This window comes from Mesoplodon mirus, assembly GCF_964341445.2.
Source record: "Mesoplodon mirus genome assembly, chromosome: 1".
In the NCBI taxonomy this organism is placed as follows: domain Eukaryota; kingdom Metazoa; phylum Chordata; class Mammalia; order Artiodactyla; family Ziphiidae; genus Mesoplodon; species Mesoplodon mirus.
The window spans coordinates 72,870,826-72,892,587 of record NC_138976.1 but is presented as its reverse complement, the minus strand read 5'-3'; the positions used below and the strand labels follow the sequence as shown (position 1 = coordinate 72,892,587).

Below are 21,762 nucleotides of genomic sequence, written 5' to 3'. Positions count from 1 at the left end.
ACACTCTTTTCTCTAGGCCCACATGAGCTTTCACAATTATTGGGTATGTTATCGATGCCCATACCAGATGCCCTCAATCATGAAAAATGAATGATAAGGAAAAAGAATATCATTCATTTGTTAGATACAGACAACTTATATGATTTAATAAATATGATAAAGCTGCAAAACTTCCTAGGAAAACTATTTGAAAGAGTTGGCACTGTGTCTCTTTAAATATACTATCAGTGATAAAGATTATAGCTCTTTAATTATAACGCCTATATATAAATGCATAGTTTTTGTTATAAATCATGTTACAAAGGTCTTAGACATAAAACTATTTACTTTATCTTTCCTGCAACCTTATATCCATAAAAAATTTTGAAAAGTGGTTAGGGGAATTTTTGGTACACCCTTTGGTGGACTTTTATAAAACCACAGGTTTGAAATGGAGGAAATAGCTCCAGCTTATTTCTCTTGAGTCTTGGTTAAGTCTCTTAACCAGCAAATTGTATGGTTATCGTCCCACAGAAGCTGAAGACTGAAGAAATATTAAAAGAGCAATGTTTTACCACCTTGAATGGGCTGCATTTCAGTTGCATTCCAACTGTGTGGGAAGGTAAGAAAGTAATTCAATTCGGGTACAAGCATCTCAAAGACCAATGATAATGAACAGCTTACATGTACTCAGACTCTATGCCTATCCCTCTGATGCCCCTCCCACTACCACCTCTGCACTTTTCACCTTTCTGAATGCCAACGGAAAGCCTCTTTAAAGTACTGCTGTAGTGGAAGCAGAAGTTCACACACCAAACTGCTGCATCTTCTTACATAACCAACCCATTATTGAGTAGGGGAATTATGACATCAGCAGTATGTTAGCCAATTACTCTACTCAATAGTTAGTACCCACTGATTCTCACACCCCCATGTCATTGGCTGAATTTCCTAAGGATAACTGCTATATTTTACTATCTTTAATTTGAACTAATTCTGATACAGGATTGATGCTTGGTTATCTATGAAACAACTATGGATATGAATGTGGCATATGCACTTAGCTGAGTGCCATTTTAGAATGCCAAAGTCAGGCATCATGCAGGGTGACACAAGAGTACCAAAGGGACAGCAAAAGATTAACATGAGGTTCATATTTGTTTTCATTAGACCACCCTGAGAAGTGCCTAGAAATTTCACATTATAGGAGCCTCAATGCCCTTTCACACTATTTCCTGCACTAGCTGCTAGTACTTTTCAATGCGGCATGCCTTTAATACTACTTCGGGTGGGCTGGGGAGGTGGATAGGAAGGAGGCGTTCTCTTGAGGTTTTTATAGCCCCACAGACAGCTAATAAGCTATCTGAAGCATTTAAAAATATTAACTGTAAACGTAAAATATGAGGAACAGCTCCAATACTTTGTCTTAAACATATACAAGTAGTAAAAGTAAAGTTCCTTACCATATTAGCTATTGTCAACCATTAAGAAAAGAAAAACCTATCTCAAAATCTCACATTTTAAAAAGTTATTGAAAAAACTCAGACATGAGACCCCATATTTGACATATTAAAATACTCTATGTTTTGTGTATATTCATAATTTATAGAGAACATGGATCAATTACCTCATATTCTTTCCATGAGCCAAACTCAATGTATTCTCTACCATAAAATGCCAGAATGACCAAGTGGCCTAAAATGTTAAAAGCAAGAAGAATTAGGTTAACATTAAAAATGAATTCTTTGATATCTAGAAGATATATGATTATTTTAAATTATTGAATTTGTGGATAAATACTAATTACCATACAAATGAATTATTTTTAAAGTATTTCTTTGCACAACTATATTTTTTAAAGTTTCCTATTTAGCCAAAAAAAATGTTATATTGATTTTACAGAAAAGGAGAGAGAACTTTTACTTTTCAAAGAAGTAGAATTCAAGTAAACATATTAATCTAATAATCAGGAAAATTTAAGTGAGGGAAAATAAGAGAAGAATTCTTTGAAAAAACCTATGCTTTTAAATTGTGAAGATGAGAGACCAGCCAGTTCTGAGAACAGCCTGATATAGAGAAGCAAGTGAGAATGGATTAGCAGCTGACATACCTTTGCTCATTCCTTAAAAATAATTAAATAAGATTTATTTCTTAAAAATAAACAAGCAGAAACAACATACAAACAGGTCACAAACCGGAGAAATTAATAAGACATACATGATTATTCAGTTTTATGGAAATTTTAAAAAGAAACCTTTGGTTCAGAGACGAATGGGCAACGTTATTTTAAAACTAATGATTTTTACTGGCTAATAAATTAAATTTAGGGTAACACTTATATATAAAAATGTAATTAAGTATATTGTTTATATATGTTCATACCGTTTTTGCCCTAAATTTGGCCCATGATGTCAGAGATAAATTTAGTACAAAGTATTCTGATAATTTAGTCAACTGTAAACAGCATCATAGCTGCCTGGCGTGATTTAGTTTTGTTTGTTTTCTTTTTTTCTTTAAAGGTAAAGGTGACATTAAGTGACAGTTGCCATAAATTTTTATGTCGGTCCATTAAACTCAGAAAAATAACAAAGCAAACAGGCACAGCTGAGTATATATGAACAGGGAACAGTCTAAATACACATTTTCGGGGTGACTTGAACATGACAAGACAAGGATCACTAAAGTAATCACAGGTGTTTGCTGTGTATTTAGGCGATTACAAGTCAGATACAGCAAAAATGCAATAATCTACACTAATTAACACACCAGAGTTCTCAGAAAGAACTCGGCAATTTTAACCCTATTATCAGATTTTCCTGTTACCTTATTATCATTATGACATATATTTTCTGACATGAGATATTATTGTACATATTTATTATAAATTAAGTGACTAAATACTTCAAAACAACTTTGAGCAAAATGACTATGAGTTATACATACCCATAATCAGATGTTCCTAAGATAATTCTACCAAGTCCTTTAGCCTGGATTCTTTTCTCCAACCACCCTCACCTGTACTTAACTTGAGTGAATATCAAGTAAGAAAATTCAAGCTAATCTACAGTTATCTGTGTCCTCTACTCCTCTCCAAACAAGTTACAAGAAATCTCCTCTATGAAGACATCTTTCGCCACCTCATTCTGAAACTAACACGATTGCTCGGGATCTCTCCATGTCTTGAATTATTACAAGTTTCTCAGACTCCATATCAGATCACTAATAATACAAATTGTCTTTGCCATTAATCATTTTAACTTTAAGATCCAATTCTTTTCCTAAAGCCTGTTCTCATATAATATTATTCAATTATTTATTTAAAAAAGAATTGCAACTATGTTAGGCGCCACACATACAAATATTAAATATACATGGTCCACACACACAAGGAGCTCACTCACTACCATGCCAATCACAGCAAGATGCACCCTCCCTCAAAACTCTACACTGGCCCCACAAGAACTTATTTTCTTGTTTCTTTCTATATTCTACAATGACTTTCTTCTCATCTCTGGCACAAATAATCCAAGTATCTTCATCTTGCCCTTCAACATTTACTGACTCACTACCATGTGCTTGGCAATATGCGAGAAGTTGATTAGGTATTCAATGCCAAGGAAAACACAGTTTTTTGTATTCAGGTCCCACCTCATCTGCTCCCACATACTATGCTAACTCTCTCAGTGGCTTTATAATTCTCCTGGTATTCATTTTTTTCACGCTCATTTTCTCATACTCCACAACTAATAGCAAACGAACCCTGCTGATATGTCACCCATGTCAGATGATCCCTTCCAGCACCATCCTGAGACCCAGGCAAAAAGAGTCACTGCGCTGGGCCTTACACTTTAGAGAACCCACTTTGGCCCCCTAGCCAGGTACTTCTTCTTGAAGTGAGAAGTCTGCAGAGTCCAGGGCATGCTCTCTGACTCCTCAGCACTCTACCACAGCAGATTCCCAGGATCCCAAATTTATATACAGAGCCCTGAAGTATCGTCCCCAGGGCAGACAGAGATGCAGGCAAACCCACCTCTAGGCCCAAGGGGCAGTCAAGAGATAGCTTGCAAGGGGTGAGGAAAGGTTGCCTGGGAAATAGGCATGGTGGACATGCTATGGCAAAGAACCTAGGATATGGGCAAAAGGAGGTAGACTACAGGAGAAGAACAAGGTAACAGAAGGCCAATTCTCCTTCGGCCACTATATTCTAGAACAGAACTCCTAAAAAAATCTGTAAATTCTAAATGATCATCCACCTCATTACAAAGCTGTATCAGTCAAATTAGGAGGTAGAGCACATTTTATTTAACAGTTAACTGATTTGTAGCATTTAAATATTCAGAAATATAATGAGTGAACTTTCATTTGTACTCTTGCACCCATTAGTGTTAAGGATGGGCCTGGTTTCTACATCCTATTTCTACTTATGGTTCACCAGCTTCAATCTTCATTATAGCGCATCAAATATTATTATAAAAGTAGTGGCAGTAGAAGTAGTAGTAGCAAAAGTAGCATTGATAATACCTCTCACTGAAGGTCCTAGCATAGTACCGGGCACCTAACCATTACCAAACTCTTTCATGCCTTTGTGTTACTTACAACCCAACTAGCTAGTTACCTTCATCTTATCCATGAGCTGAAAATAAAAGAGTGGCAGAAGAAGAATCTTAACCAAAGTCTTTCTGAATTAGTAGCCCAGGTTCTTCACCCTATCCTTCCTTTCTGATGATTAAAACAGGTTTACCTGGCTTCAGACCACTCCCTGCTAATCTACACAGATCTGCCAGATTAATCTCCGTAAAAGACCTCTTTCACCTTAACATTTGATCCAGTTTTTAAAATATACACTACTGGTTATGCTCTATCCAGTTAAGTTCCAAATTCTTAGCCTGATTTTTCTTTCAACCCCATCTGCTTCATTATTTCCTTAAAAACATCTTCAAATTCTTCACACCAAAATCATACCTTGCCTCTACCTCCCACATGCTTAACCCCTTTTCCACATCCCTCAGCCACTACACCTCCCTAAAAACTTTTAAGATCCATCTCATGCTTTACCTCCTCCCTAAAGACTTCTCTAACTACTCAAGCCCAGAATCTTTTCCCATCCCCAATTTTCTATATTCGCATAATACTGAAAGTCTCTGATTGCTCAACAAGTAAGTAAGCTATGAACTTAGCAGGGTGTCAGCCACAAAGCATATGACATACCTTATGACTTCACGTCACCTTATGGAGTTCCTCTTGTTGGAAGACACCATAGGGGAAACTGGTAAAGTGGCTCTAAAGACAAAGCACCTGGGTGATAATCCACCTTCATCATATATTAGCACAGACTCTGCTGTTGAACTTGTACAGTAAAGTCACTACCAGCAGTTCATTTATGATTAGCAGACTTTTTGGTCCCTGAGCCCATTTCGATCTTAAATTTTTTGAGAACACCAAAGAACTTTTGTTTATTATTATTATTGGGTTCAACTTTATAATAATAATTTAATATATTATTAAATTTAATAACTTAATATTATTAAATTATTATTAAATAATAACATAATAATTTAATAATTATTTAATAATAATAATAATTATTATTATTATGTGTATTATATCTAGTTGTGCAATGGCATATATTCAACAGCCAGCTTTCCCTCCTTTACCCTCAAAAATGCCAAATTTGTAGTTTCAACTCATTTCCATGATGTAAATACTCCCAATGTGGCTGGTTTCAAGCTAGCAATGTAACATCTGAATAAAGATTTAAGAAAAGATTAACAATAATGGCTCTCTCCAGCTGGTAAGAACGGGCTTCAGTAGGTCACTACTTATATCTATCCATTTACCATATTAGAAAACAAAATGGAAGGAGAAAGTCCAAGATGATGGCATAGAAAGATCCTAAACTCACCTCCTCCCATGGATAAACCAATGCTACAGCTACATATGGAACAATTCCCTATGAAAAAGACCTAAAAATTAGCCAAACAACTTCTGCACAGCAAACAGTAAAAAGGCCACATCAAGACAGATAGCAGAGGCAGTCTCACCAAGAACCTCATCACAGTGTGGCAACCCACAACTGGGAGGGATGTCACAAATTCAGAGCTTCTCCCTGAAGAGTGAGGGGTTCATGCCCTGTACCAGGCACACCAACCCTTAGGACCTGCAACAAAGAGACAAGCCTCCAAAACATCTGGCTTTGAAAACAATGAGGCTCACATCCAGGAGACCCATAGGGCTGCAGGGAGCTGAGATACTTCCCTTAAGGGGCTTGAGTGCAGATTCACTCACCCTGGACACAGGCACAAAAGCAGCAGTATGAAAATGCCTAGACTACATGTGAAGAAGATTCATTTGCTAGTCTTAAAGCAACCACCAGAGGGACAGAGGCCTGCTGGAACTCTCTAGGGGGGCGGAGGAGCTGGTTGGTTTTCTGCTCTCCCTCTACGGTGATAATGCTAGCAGGTATGCCCTGACCCTGTGCTCTCCTGCGGCCCTGCAAAAGCTGGTAGGCACACCCCAGCCCTGAGCTCTCCTGCTGCCTCATTAAAGCTGGCAGGCATGGGCAGTATACACAGGGGACACTCCTTGATCATCTATCTGGCTCTGGTGGCCAAGGGGCTTGCATTCTTGGGTCCCACAGGACTGTAACAATAGGAAAGCCAGTTGTGGCAGGCTACCATCCCCAAGGCACCAAGAGACAGCAGACTGACACATACCCCAGATCTTTCAGTGAAAAAGGACAATTTACTTGTCCTATAGTTTTATCTTGAGGGGCAGAATTGAGGCTTGCTACACAGAGCTAGAGACTACAAAACTGCTCTTAGGGAACATAGGCTGGGAAACACCATGTTTGTACTGTCCCTTGGCCGTGCTACAGCTCTCTACTACCTCACAGAAAACAGCTTATACACATGACTGAAGCCCCAATTTTTGCAACTTTTGCCCAAAAGACACCTTCAAGTCTCCAGCAGGGTTTATGATTGCAGTCCCACAGGACTGTATCTATTTGCATCCTTTAAAAGCTCTCTGAGGGTCTGGCTTCCCATCAGCCTGAAGCAAGGTACTGACTGAGATACTTCCCTTTGGAACAGTGATAGATAATGGGTACACTGTCAACAACTGGGAACCATCAGGAATAAATCAGGCTGCTTGGACAATCACAAAGGTTCAATAGACAATCAAGACCTAGGGTGAGGTTGAAAGACATGGTTCCTCTCCTAACACAACGCCACTCCTTCAAGACTGGGAAGGTAGCTGTTTCACCTAATATACAGAAACAAACACAGAGTCAAGCATAATGAGGACACAGAGGAACATGTTCGAAAGGAAAGAACAATATAAAACCTCAAAAAAAAAAAAAAACCTTAATGAAATGGAGATAAGTAATTTGCTTGATGAAGAGTAAAAGATAATGGTCATAAAGATGTCCACTGACCTTGGGAGAAGAATGGATAAACACATTGAGAACTTCAACAAAGAGATGGAAAATATAAGAAAATACCTAACAGAAGTCAAAGAGCTGAAGAATAGGATAACTTAACTGAAAAATATACTAGAGGGGTTCAAACAGACTAGGTAAAGCAAAGAATGAATGAGTGATCTAGAAGAAAGGGCAATGGAACTCACACAGAACAACAAAAAGGAAAAAGAGGGCTTCCCTGGTGGCACAGTGGTTGAGAGTCCGCCTGCCAATGCAGGGGACATGGGTTCGTGCCCCGGTCCGGGAAGATCCCACATGCCGCGGAGCGGCTAGGCCCGTGAGCCATGGCCACTGAGCCTGCGTGTCCGGAGCCTGTGCTCCGCAACGGGAGAGGCCACAACAGTGAGAGGCCCACGTACCACAAAAAAAAAAAAAAAAAAAAAAGGAAAAAGAATTTCAAAAAGTGAAAATAGCTTACGGGACCAATGGGACAACATCAGACTACCATTTGCATTATAGGGATCCCAGAAGGAGAAGAGAGAAAGAGGCAGAAAACTTATATGAAAAAAAAAAAAAAGAAGGAAAAAAACTTCCTTAACCTGGGGAAGGAATCAGAAATCCAGGTCCAAGAAGCCTAGAGTTCCAAAACAGTTGAACCCAAAAAGATCCACACCAAGACACATTACAATTAAAATGTCAAAAGTTAAAGAGGAAATCTTAAAAGCAGCAAGAGAAAAACAACTTGTTATGTACAAGGGAACCCGCATAAGACTATCGGCACATTTTCAGCAGCAACTCTGCAGACCAGGAGTAGCACAATATATTTAAAGTGCTGAAAGAAAAAAACTTCCAACCAAGAATACTCTGTGTGGCAAGATCACTATTCAGAATTGAAGAAGAAATGTTTTCCAGACAAGTGAAAGCTAAAGGAGTTTATCACCACTAAACCAGCCTTCCAAGGAATGTTAAACAGACTGAAAAAAGGGCGTTAATTAGTAACAACAACAACAACAAAAACATATGAAAGTATAAATCTCACTGGTAAAGGTAAATCTATTATAAAGGTAGTGGATTAATCACTTATAAAGCTAATATGAAGATTAAAAGACAAACAAAAGCAAAAATAGATATAACTATAATAATCTGGTAAGAGGAACACAAAATAAAAAGATGTAAAATGTGCCATCAAAAACATAAAATGTGGGGGACAGGGTAAAAAATGTAGTTTTAAAATGCATTCAAACTTAAAGTTTTTATGAACTTAAAATAGAATGTTATTTACATAGGCTGTTATTTGTGAGCCTCATACTAGCCACAAAGCAAAAGCCTACGGTAGATACCAAAAAATAATGAGAAAGGAATCTAAACAGAACACTAAAGAAAGTCATCAAACCTCAAGAGAGAAGAAAGCAAGAGAAAAAGAAAGGAACAGAGAAGAACTACAAAACAGCTATAAAATAATTAACAGGAAGGCAGTAAGTATGTACCTATTAATAACTACTTAAAATGTAAATAAACTAAATGCTCCAGTCAAAAGACATAGAGTGGGCTTCCCTGGTGGCGCAGTGGTTGAGAGTCCGCCTGCCGATGCAGGGGACACGGGTTCGTGCCCCGGTCCGGGAAGATCCCACATGACACGGAGCGGCTGGGCCCGCTGAGTCATGGCCGCTGAGCCTGCGCGTCTGGAGCCTGTGCTCCGCAACGGGAGAGGCCACAACAGTGAGAGGCCCGCGTACCGCCAAAAAAAAAAAAAAGACATAGAGTGGCTGAATGGGTACATAAACAAGACCCATCTATCTGCTGCCTAGAAGAGACTCACTTCAGATATAAGGACACACACACAAAGAAAGTGAAGGGATGGAAAAAGATATTCCATACAAATGGAAACCAAAAGAAAGCTGGGACAGCTATACTTACACCAGAAAAAAACAGACTTTAAAACAGCTACTACAATAAAAGAAGGGCATTGGATAATGATAAAGGGGTCAATCCAAAGAGAAGACATAATATTTGTAAATATATATGCACCCAACATAAGAGCACCAAGATACAACACGAATATTAACAGACCTAAAGGGTGAAAGTAATGGAAATACAATAATAGTGCAGAACCCTCATAACCCACTTACATAAATGAATACTTCCATCCACACAGAAAATCAATAAATATTACAGGAAGAAAACTGGAAAAATCATAAATATGTGAAGATTAAACACCATGATACTAAACAACCAATGGGTCAATGAAGAAATCAAAAGAGAAATCAAAAAATACCTTGAGACATTTGTATATTTTGGAGATTAATCCTTTGTTGTTTCTTTCGCAAATATTTTCTCCCACTCTCAGGGTTATCTTTTTGTTTTGTTCATGGTTTCCTTTGTTGTGCAAAAGCTTTAATTTTAATTAAGTCCCATTTGTTTATTTTTAAAACAATCCAATTAAAAAATGGGCAGAAGACCTAAATAGACATTTCGCCAAGGAAGACATACAGATGGGCAAGAGGCACATGAAAAGATGCTCAACATCGCTAATAATTAGAGAAATGCAAATCAAAACTACAATGAGGTATCACCTCACACCAGTCAGAATGGCCATTATCAAAAAATCTAGAAACAATAAACATTGGAAAAGGTGTGGGGAAAAGGGAACCCTCCTGCACTGTTGGTGGGAATGTAAATTGATACAGACACTATGGAAAACAGTATGGAGGGTCCTTAAAAAACTAAAAATAGAACTACCATATGACCCAGCAATCCCTTTACTGGGCATATACCCTGAGAAAACCATAATTCAAAGAGTCATGTATCACAATGTTCACTGAAGCACTATTTACAATAGCCAGGACATGAAACCAACCTAAATGTCCATCAACAGATGAATGGATAAAGAAGATGTGGCAAATATATACAATGGAATATTACTCAGCCATAAAAAGAAACAAAATTGAGTTATTTGTAGTGAGGTGGACGGACCTAGAGTCTGTCATACAGAGTGAAGTATGTCAGAAAGAGAAAAACAAATACTGTATGCTAATGCATATATATGGAATCTGAAAAAAAAAAAAGGTACTGATGAACCTAGTTGCAGGGCAGGAATAAACATGTAGACATAGAGAATGGACTTGAGGACACGGGGTGGGAGGGGGAAGCTGGGGCGAAGTTGAGAGTAGCATTGACATATATACACTACCGAATGTAAAATAGTTAGCTAGTGGGAAGCAGCAGCATAGCACAGGGAGATCAGCTTGGTGCTTTACAATGCTTTACAATGACCTAGAGGGGTGGGATAGGGAGGATGGAAGGGAGGCTCAAGAGGGAGGGGATATGGGGACATACGTATGCATATGGCTGATTCACTTTGGTGTACAACAGAAACTAACACAGTATTGTGAAGCAATTATACTCCAATAAAGATCTATTTTTAAAAATCTACAAACAAAAATACCTTGAGACAAAAAAAATTGAAACACAACTTACCAAAATATATGGGATGCAGCAAAAGCAGTTCTAAGAGGAATGTATGGTGATACAAGTCTAGCTCAAGAAAAAAGAAAAATTTCAAACAAGCTAACTTTACACCTAAAAGAACTAGAAAAAGAAGAACAAACAAAGCCCAGAGTGAGTTGAAAGAAGGAGATAACAATGATCAGAGAAGAAATAACCAAAATAGAAGCTAAAAAGACAGTAAAAGAGATTGATGAAACTAAAAACTGGTTCTTTGAAAAAATAACCAAAATTGACAAACCGTTAGCTGAATTCTCTTTACCAAGAAAGAAAAAGAGGGCTCACAACTGAGGAGCCCGCCTGCCGCAACTAAGACCCAACGCAACCAAATAACTGAATAAATATTTTTTTAAAAAGAGACAGCTTAAATAAATTGAATCAGAAATAAAAGAGGAAATGATACAACTGATAAACAGAAATACAAAGAATCATAAGAGACTACTAAGAACAATTATATGTCAATAAACTGGACAACCTAGAAGAAATGGATAAATTCCTTGAAACATAGAATCTTCCAAGACTGAATCAGGAAGAAATAAAAAATCTGAATAGACCTATTTCTAGTAAGAAGATTGAATCAGTAATAAAAAATCCCCCAACAAACAAAAGTCCAGGACTAGATGGCTTCTGTGCTGAATTCGATCAATCATTTAAAGAAGATTCAATAACTATCTTCCTCAAACTCTTTAAAAAAACTTAAGAAAAACCCTTCCAAACTCATTTCACGAGGCCAATATTACCCTGATACCAAAACCAAACAAAGACACAACAAAAAAAGAAAATTATAAGCCAATATTCCTGATGAAGATAGATGCAAAAATCCTCAACAAAATTTACCAAAACGAATTCAGCAATACATTAAAAAGATCATACACCACTATGAAGTGGGATTCCAGGGATGCAAGGATGGTTCAACTTCTGAAAATCAATCAACGTGATACACCACGTTAACAAAATGAAGGATAAAAATCATATGAACATCTCAATAGATGCAGAAGAAAGCTTTTGACAATATTTAACATCCATTTAGGATAAAAAACTCTCAACAAGGTTGTACAGAAGAAGTGTATCTCAACATAATAAAAGCCATATATATCAAGCCTACAGCTAAAATCACACTCGGGGGGAAAAGCTGAAAGCTTTTCCTCTAATGAACAAGACAAGGATGCCCACTCTCACCACTTTTATTCAACATAGTATTAGAAGTCCTAGCCAGAGCAATTAAGGCAAGAAAAAAATAAATAAAAGTCATCCAAGTTGAAAAGGAAGAAGTAAAACTGTCATTATTTGAGGACAGCATGATATATATATATATGGTCTAAAGACTCCACCAAAACATTGTTATAATTTTTAAAAGAATTCAGTAAAGTGGCAGGGTACAAAATCAACACACAAAAATGTGCTGCCTTTCCATACATTAACAGTGAGCTATCTGAAAGAAAATTAAGAAAACAAAAACTTTACAATTGCATTAAGAAGAATAAAATACCTAGGAATAAATTCAAGAAAGGAACTGAAAGGCCTGTACACTGATAACTATCAGTATAAGATATTGATGAAAGAAGTTGAATGAAGTACAAATAAATGGAAGGATATTTCATGCTAACAGATTAGAAGAAATAATATTGTTAAAATGTCCATATTACCTAAAGCAATGTACAGATTCAATGCAATCCCTATCAAAATACCACAGGCATTTCTCGCAGAAACAGAACAATCTGAAAATTTGTATGAAACCACAAAAGACCCTGAATAGCCAAAGCAATCTACAGAAAGAAGACCAAAGCTGGAGGCATCATGCTCCCTGATTTCAAATGATATTAAAAAGCCATAGTAATCCAAACAGTATGGTATTGGCATAAAAACAAACATATCGTTTAATGGAACAGAATAGAGAGCCCAGAAACAAACCCACCCACATATAATTAACTTACAACAAAGGATGCAAGAATATACAGTGGGGAAAGGACAGTCTCTTTAATAAACTGTGCTGGGAAATCTGGACAGCCACATGCAAAAGAACAAAAACTAGACTACTATCTTATACCATACATAAATATTAACTCAAAATGGATTAAAAACTTAAATGTAGACCTGAAACCATAAAACTTTTAGAAGAAAACATGGACAATACGTTCCTTGACATCAGCCTTGGTGATGATTTTTTGGATCTGACTCCAAAAGCAAAGGCAACAAAAGCACAAATAAGCAAGAGGGACTATATAAACAAGATGGATTCTGCACAGCAAAGGAAACCATCAACAAAACGAAAAGGCAACCTACAGAATGGGAGAAAATATTTGTAAATCATATATCCAATAAGGGGTTAATGTGCAAAATATATAAACCACTCATACAACTCAACAGCTTAAAAAAACAAACAAACAAAAAAACCCATAAAACAATCAATCCAATGTTAAAATGGGCAGAGGTTGAATATACATTTTTCCAAAGAAGACATACAGATGGCCAACAGGCACATGAAAAGATGCTCAACATTGTTAATCATCAGGGAAATGCAAATAAAACGCACAGTGAGATATCACCTCACACCTGTTAGAATGTCTATTACCAAAAAGACAAGAAATAACAACTGTTGGCAAGGATGTGGAGGAAAGTGAACTCTTACGTACTCTTAGTGGGAATGTAAATGGGTGCAGCCACTATAAAAAACAGTATGGAGGTTCCTCAAAAAATTAAAAATAGAACTACCATATGATGCAACAATTCTACTTCTGAGTATTTAATCTGAGAAAAACAAAAACACTAATTTGAAAAGATATACGCACTCTATTTTTATTGCAGCGTTATTTACAATAGCCAAGATATAGAAACAACCTAAGTGTCCATCAGTGGATGAATGGATAAAGAAATGTTGTATGTATAAACAGTGGAATACTACTTGCCCATAAAAAAGAATGAAATCTTGCCATTTGCAAGAACATGGATGGACCTTGAGGGTATTATGCTAAGTGAAATAAATCTGACAGAGAAAGAGACATACTGTATGACCTCATATGTGGGATCTAAAAAACAAAACAAATGAACAAGCAAAACTCATACAAAAAACAGGATGGTTGGTTGCCAAAGGGGAGGGGTATTGGAGGTGGACAAATGGGTGAAGTGGTCAAGAGGTACAAACTTGCAATTAAAGAATAAATAAGTCATGGGAATGTAATGTACAAATGGTGACTATAGTCAATAATGTGGTAGTGCATATTTGAAGGCTGCCAAGAGAGTAAATCTTAAAAGTTCTCATCAAAAGGAGAAAAAAGGAAAAAATTTTTGTAACTTTGTATGGGACAGATGGTAACCAGACTTACTGTCCTGATAATTTTGCAGTATATACAAATATCAAATCATTATATTGTACACCTAAAACTAATGTTAGTTGTCAATTATATGTGAACAAATAATGTAATATTTACTAATTTGAAAATGACAGAAATAAAACCACTGCATAATAGTCATAATTTTATGAAATATATCTAAATTTTCCAAGAAAAAAAAATTTTATGAGAAGAGTGGTACCGTTTTACAGTTGAAACTTCTTTAATGTATTGATTAATAGAAGACAATTGGCTTCTCAGGTCTACTTCGGCACTCAATTTGCTGTTTTGGTTGAAATATATGAAGTAAATGCAGCCTCATCTAGATACTTAGTTGAAAAGGAAGGACTTCCTGGTGACCCCTGGGGTCCTCCACTCACACTTCGAGCAGCATTCATATACAGTATACATTATGCACAGAAGGCCCTAGTGCGAAAAGACCCTACCAATAGTAAGAGTCTGGACTAGTTTGGTAGTTTAATTAGTTTTTCTCACCTAGCAATTATCTCAATATAAAGAATTCTAACTTTAGACTGCACTGAAAAGAAACTTTATGCTATTTTGTGTGTGTATTTACATACATATGTAAATATATATGCATACATATTATATTTCCCAATTCAACAACTCAAAGTGCTAAGAATATCAAGGAAAAAATGATAACTATAAAGTAAAAAATTCATTTGCAGGAGAAAAAATTTTATGCAGAGAGTATTTATGAAGCTCATGTATGAATCTTCACTGAGCTGGACATAATCTTCAATTAAGCATAAAAGGTAAAATTGTCTTCTACATTTTCACAAGTGGACAATGGTAGCATATGTACAAGATGATAAATTAGAGTTACATATTCACTGATTTTTAAAAAATAGCTTCTGTGAGAAGAGAATTATATTTTGGTTAACTCTTAAATTTTAGATTTCCCAATTTAATGTTTTTAGCAATACTTCTTCAAACTGATATTGTTAAACAGTTTAACAATATAAGCACATAAGTCATACTCAAGAAAAAATTTGTTAATTTAAAATTTACAGAACTACAGGTAATAGCCCATGGTTTTATCTGACAAACTATATTCTTTTTTTTTTTTTTTTTTTTTTTCTTTTTGCGGTACGCGGGCCTCTCACTGCTGTGGCCTCTCCCGTTGCGGAGCACAGGCTCCGGACGCGCAGGCCCAGCGGCCACGGCTCACGGGCCCAGCCGCTCCGCGGCACATGGGATCCTCCCAGACCGGGGCACGAACCCACATCCCCTGCATCGGCAGGCGGACTCTCAACCACTGCGCCACCAGGGAGGCCCTGACAAACTATATTCTTAACAGTAAGTGCTTATTTTCCCTTGGCTCTAAGTATCACTGTAGCCTGGTATTCTTTTCCCTTTTAAAAATATCAAGGCAAAGTTAAGTATGTTCTGTACCTCCTCCTTTACTTAAGCTTAGGCTGGAATTACCTTCTTCAAAGAACTGAAATAGGATAGCTATTGCCTAAACCAGTTTAATCCCACTAGCTACTTCAAACTATTACATTTCAAACCACGTCTGTTCTTTTGTAAATATTATCTTCTCATTAAATTAAATGCCTTTGTGATCCCTTTAGCAACAACAGTATATACTAAAATTTAAACTATATTTTTGTAAGTCAAGGGTGAGCATACTGAACATTTTTTCAAGGGCAGGCCAAAAAGTACCAAAGGTAATCAGATTTTTATGGGACTCCACTGTTGCTCTACTTTTCAGCAGAAGCTACTGATACTCATTTTCGGTTTTCTTTTATCAACAGTGTTAGGTGCTAACACAAGGCTGGGCAGTTTACTCACTTCTGCTCTTACAGTTTTTTACATGGAAGAAAAATTTGGAGAGAGGTCAAATGTTTAAATAATATAAGGATCACCATACATATTTACTAAAATAAATAAATTTGCCTTCTTTATATTCTGCCCTTTGTCAGGGTAATTAGTATTTCATCTGTTTTAGTGTATATTTCTCTTATCAATTATTGCTCTGTAATCTTTAAAGATCCTGCCCCAATATTTGAATCTGTGAACAAGAGGGATTACTTTAGAAGTTTACTCTAAAGAATTCCTTCTAATACTGAAAATGACTTAATAAAATATATAGTACATAATATCCCTTTTTGAAAACCATTTTGTTTCTGATTATATCTAGTTCCATGTTACTATTTTCAGCTGCCACCCTCTCCAGCAAAACCCTCATCACATTCTACCACAAGGATTTAGCCAGAAAGATGACAATACTAGCTACCAGTATGAGTGCTAATTCTAGACTTTCATGATACATTCTCTATAGGTATATCTTGTTTTATCTTTCACCACATTTTCATTTTATAACACAACTGAGTATGTAATATTCCCATATTTATATCAAAAATCTGAGCTCAAAATAGTTAAAGAATTTAAGGATAATTAGCCATCAAATGATAAAGCCAGGAATTTGAACTCAGGTCTATTTTACTTTTCAAAAGACTAGGACTCACATCTTTCTCTAACAATTTTGCAAGTTGAAAAAGCTCATGCAACATGCATCAGATTTTTTTTTTTAAGCTAAAGACATAAGTAGTCATGGATATTTGTGTATGTGGAATTCACGTGATGTCTCACATAACATAATTTGGGTCTTTGTGGAAATTTTACAGTTCCATTCAAGTACCACAACAGACTTCTACTAGCACTGGGACAATCCTGACAAAAATCTATATTCAAGATTAGTTGAGGGAGGTGATCATCCCACACATTTGCTTCATACTGAACCTGTTTTTTGTGTCTTCAAGAGTGAGCTGTGATTTCATAGTCATAGGCTGAACTACAGTGCATACCCATGCTTCATGATGTAGAAGACGAGAAAGTCGTTAACTATTAGAATGTGGGGCAGGGCAGGCTACCTAACTGCTCAACGACAATTCAGAATTTAGGCAAGACTGTTCCATAAAGTGCTATACAGTCACTATGTTAAAACAGAGATAGTAACTTCAGAAATATCATTGACAGTAAAAAGGACCACATAATAAATTATTCTCTAGAAAAGGAGACAATTCAATGTTGTACAAGTGATGCCTAAATTCAAGTATTAAACTCACTGTGGCTCTAGTGGGTTACTAATATTTCAGACATTGATAATCTAGTGGTAAAATTTCCAAACATTCTAGTTCTGTTTGGTAAAGGTAGTATTTACATTGAAATAGGATGTTAATTCATCAGTTAGCAGAAAAATCTTCTCTGGTGATGCCATGCTGATCCCTGGATCTATGACACCTCATAATAACCTCCTCGAATAGGAAGCTAGTATAATATTAGGTGGGTGCATTAAACAAAATATCTCAATGGGAAAATGCCACTGTGGGTAAGCTATTATTACAGAAATGCAAAAACTGCATGGCACTTAACCACTGATAAACATTTCTACCCAAAGAAAATTTATTGTTAAAAAATAGTTTATACTGTACCATTTACTTGTTCTATGCCATGTGCTTAAGCAGTTGATTTCACCTTTAGCTACAACTGTGTATTTTCTAATCTTTTAGGGCAGCTGTCAAGTAATCAGAGTAAGCAGTGCCATTTTAATAAGGAAGTCTTTTAATGAAATATAATAGGTCACAAATACCTAATTTCTGCTCTTTACTGTAATTGCCAGTATGTACTACAACTGCCACTTTAACAGTCTTTCCCAAATGCTGACACAAAAGATGAACAAATCAAGGGTATTAGCCTGTGTGTATATTTACAGCTTATTGCTGTCAAAGGCTATAGTTCCACTCCAACTCCAGCAGCTATATGAGGATCTGTTTCTTTTGATGGAGGCATCCTGTTTCAGGTTGTGAATGTATCTGAATCAATCTCTTTTTCATGGCTATGTAAGCAAACACATACTAAAAGATACACAGGAGAAATGTTAACAAAGTTATAGCACAATACTACACCTTTAGGAATATCACAAACACTTTCACTGTCACTGTATAGGATTGTACATTTTACTACTTTATTCTTTCTTCTTCAATAAATTCTCTGCTCCACTGGTTATTAGTTCGTAATTTCAAAAAACACTGTTTATATATAGTTCAAATAGTGTGTTTTCTTAGATAAGTTTTTAAGTTTATTATAAGCATCAGTTTTATATGCACATCCACTTAAACTGCATAGATAAAACTACAGAGTTGCTGCAAAATTAAAATAGAGGATCCCCAGAGAGAAAACACAAATATTATGATTTTTATTTTTAAAAAGCATTCATTACGACTATTTTGCTACAGTTCAGTTTTATGATTTAAAAGAAGTATTTTTAAAACATACTTCCCTGAAAACTCCTTTACATGACAATCCTTTTACTTTTTCGTTTTGTTTTATTTTGAGCATATACTACTTTTTCAATCGGTAGCTTTTTAAATTTGGTACTATCATTGCTATTTTAATACCAGAAGCCCTAGGTACAAACAGCAGTAGTTTTATAAGAAGTTTGCCCATTTTTGAAAGGCTAAGCTTCCCCAAATCAAACTAGTTTACTGTGAAAAGAAAACCATGACAACTGTTTGTACCTCCTGCTTTATTATTACATCCGGCCTGGTCACTCTTAGAAATTCAATCTATTATGGTTGCTAGGAGTCTGTTGCTGTGCAACCTAGAAGGGTATGCTGTGCTTTCAGGCTAAGGAGTGCTAATAAACCTGTAGGCTTCCCTCTATGGGTCTGACCAGTGTGTTTAAAGGGCTTAATACTTTTCAAGAGTGATTGGACTACAATTCAAGACACATCCTATTAAAAACAAGTCACACTGAGAGATTTCTAACAAAGGGACAAAATGCTAAACATACACAAATATTCAAAATGTATCCTCAGAATCCCTAACTAATTTGGTAAAACAAACAAAGAACAGATTATGACCTACATTTCAATTACACCACCTACCATCCCCAAGATTTTATTTCCACATAGTCTCCTAATAGGTTATAATGGATATAAATGAACTGAGAAAGTTTCAAGAAAGAAAAAAAAGCACTAATAAATTTGCACTTTTAAAAAGCACTTTTTTAAAATTTGATTTGAAAAGACTGTGGTACTTATCTAAACTCCAATAGTAGAAAAATAAATTAAACCTAGGAACCCAGAAGTCATGAAGTTAGCAAAACTAAAAGCACCCGCCCACCACTACACACGCACAAAGAAATCACTGAGAAACTGTAGAAATTCTAAATTTCATTTTATTATAAAACCAGATGATTTTTTTCATCCCTTTTGGTCAGTAATAATTTTATGTTAATTCTAAAATCTATTCTATCCTATCAGATGCATATTCTATAACTTTAAAGATTAACACTCAACAAGTTACTCACATACATTCATTACAAATAGTACTACTCAAGTGCAAATGAGAACAAGAGAAAAATGGTAGTCTATCAATAAAATACTGCTAAACAAATTATATGAAACAGAATTTGAAAAGTGGGCAGAAAAGAGGACTTCCACCTTCTTTAAAAGAAGAAATTGTATTGACTTTTATTTAGCTATGTATGATAGGCCTTTTTCATAAAGTATTTAAAGACAAAAATAGATGTTGGCCTACCATAAAATACCAAAGACCATACAGATAAATAAAGATAATATATGATTTTACAATAACCATCTTATCCAGAACTTTCCAAGGATATTTTGGCTATACTAATATTGCCCATAACTTCTGAAAGTTAAAAATAAAATTTTTAAAAAGCCAAACAACATCTTTACATTCACAGCAACATTTAGCCCCTCTATCTAACTACTCTGAACTGGGAGCACTTTTTAAAATAATCTGTCAACTGCACTACCTTATTCTTTTTTAAAGAGCCATGAGCATCTGTCCTTCAACTGTTGTTTTCATTTCTTCTTCTCATTACATACCATAGGAAGCAGAATAAAGGAAATTAGCTATTTCTCTAAAAGTACCAAGAAACAATAAACAGAGGAATGTGGAACAACTATCCCAAAAAGAAAGACAAAGAATTCAATAATAGGAGAGCTGAAGCCCGCTGAGAGGTGCAAAGGCAGCATCTGAGCAAAGAACTGAGGTTGAGGCGGGAAGAGAATGGGTTGGCTAAGAAGGTTTAGAACTGAAACAGCCTGTAAGTAAAGCCAAGCAGAGCAGAACAGAGCAAAAGAGGAAAGTGGACAGAAAGGATAATAAAGAGAGACAAGAAGACAGAAAGAGAAGATTTGAAAGAAAATCTGCAGAAAGAAACATGAGGATTCATTTTACAGCTGAGAATAAAAGGAAGAAACACAAATATGAAAATTTTATATTCAATAATTGTATTTTCCTTGATCCATCCTTACTTCTTAAGAAGCCATGCAACAACTCAGAAAAGAAAATGTTCTTTAAAGATGCAGTGATTATCAGTAACAATTGTGATGTAAAAAACCAAGTGATTAATAACTTTAGGATTCAACAATTTTCCAATAAAGTATTTTGAAAACTTTCCAATTCTCATTTAGGATAAGAAAAATTTAACTTAATTCTAAAACTGCAGGACCTAATATATGAAAACCTTTTTTAAGTAATGAAAATTGATTTTTGCAAACAAGAACAAAACATTAAAACACACACACTACATATATATACACAAGGTAGTCAATAAAGTCATTAAAGTCAGCTTCTACTTATGAGAATACCATTCACAGGGCCTGTGTCAGGCAAATGTGTTAATTTTAAAGCAGTTATTTAATAGTTGGTCAATTACTAGTATGTATTACATAATGCCAGAAGAATCTGCTCTGAAAGAATCAAAGTTCTAAACTGGCTACATTAATATTTAGGATCCTGTCAGGCACTATTAACTAAAAGTCAATGGGGCAAAATAAAGAATAAAAAAATTTTTTAAATGAGGATAGATATTTTAGTAAAGTGTTGTTGTTTACTGGGGTCTTGTGTCTTTAAAGTTACAAAGCTGCAATAATTATAAAACGTAGCTTCATGACAAGAAACCATGAGCATGTAGGTACAGAGAATCATGTATTTATCTATGGAATTTGGCCTCTCTTTTGCACATTCCAGTTTGCTTGGATTTGCAACACGCTGTCACACTTCATTCATTTCCACATACCACCCCCCACCAAAATCAAGATCCTCAACAAAAGTTGCTGAATAAAACTGAATTCTGAATTTTTAAAAATTTCATAAGCATGTATCAAGAATTACAGGCTCTTTAATAAATCACATCTAGGGTTGGTAGCCAATGTCTCACAGGTTAGAATTCTTTTTAGTAGTCATATTTTACTAATTATAAAGAGAAAAAATAATTATCAGAGCTCTAAATATATGGCTCTTCCTGCTTCTACCAGCTCCTTCCTTCTGACAGAATACTTCCCAAAATTTGTTTTTTCAAAATTTTTCTATAATTTGTTTAGCCAAGGTCAAAAGGATGTTGATGTACAAAGGAAGAGTTTTTTTAATATTAAAATCTGTAACAGGAATGTGATACAACACCTGATTGGAAGGGTGTTATCAGTTAAAAACTTGTTTTAATGCCTCTTAAAAACTTTTGCTTTTTAACTA

General features: G+C 35.6%; 1 protein-coding gene across 4 annotated transcripts in view; it reads right to left on the bottom strand.

The window, feature by feature from the left end:
• The window catches only part of RFX3 (regulatory factor X3), a 298,160-nt gene that overhangs the window by 254,524 nt on the left and 21,874 nt on the right, over positions 1-21,762 (bottom strand). The window contains exons 2-3 of one of the 4 annotated variants that reach the window (XM_082615488.1): positions 5,188-5,259; positions 1,607-1,674 (exon numbers count right to left, since the gene is read on the bottom strand). The exons of 2 other annotated variants lie outside the window; for them this stretch is intronic. The gene's annotated coding sequence lies outside the window, so the exon portion shown is untranslated. The remainder of the gene's footprint in view (positions 1-1,606; positions 1,675-5,187; positions 5,260-21,762) is intronic. One more of the 4 variants, XM_082615492.1, reaches the window with a different exon arrangement.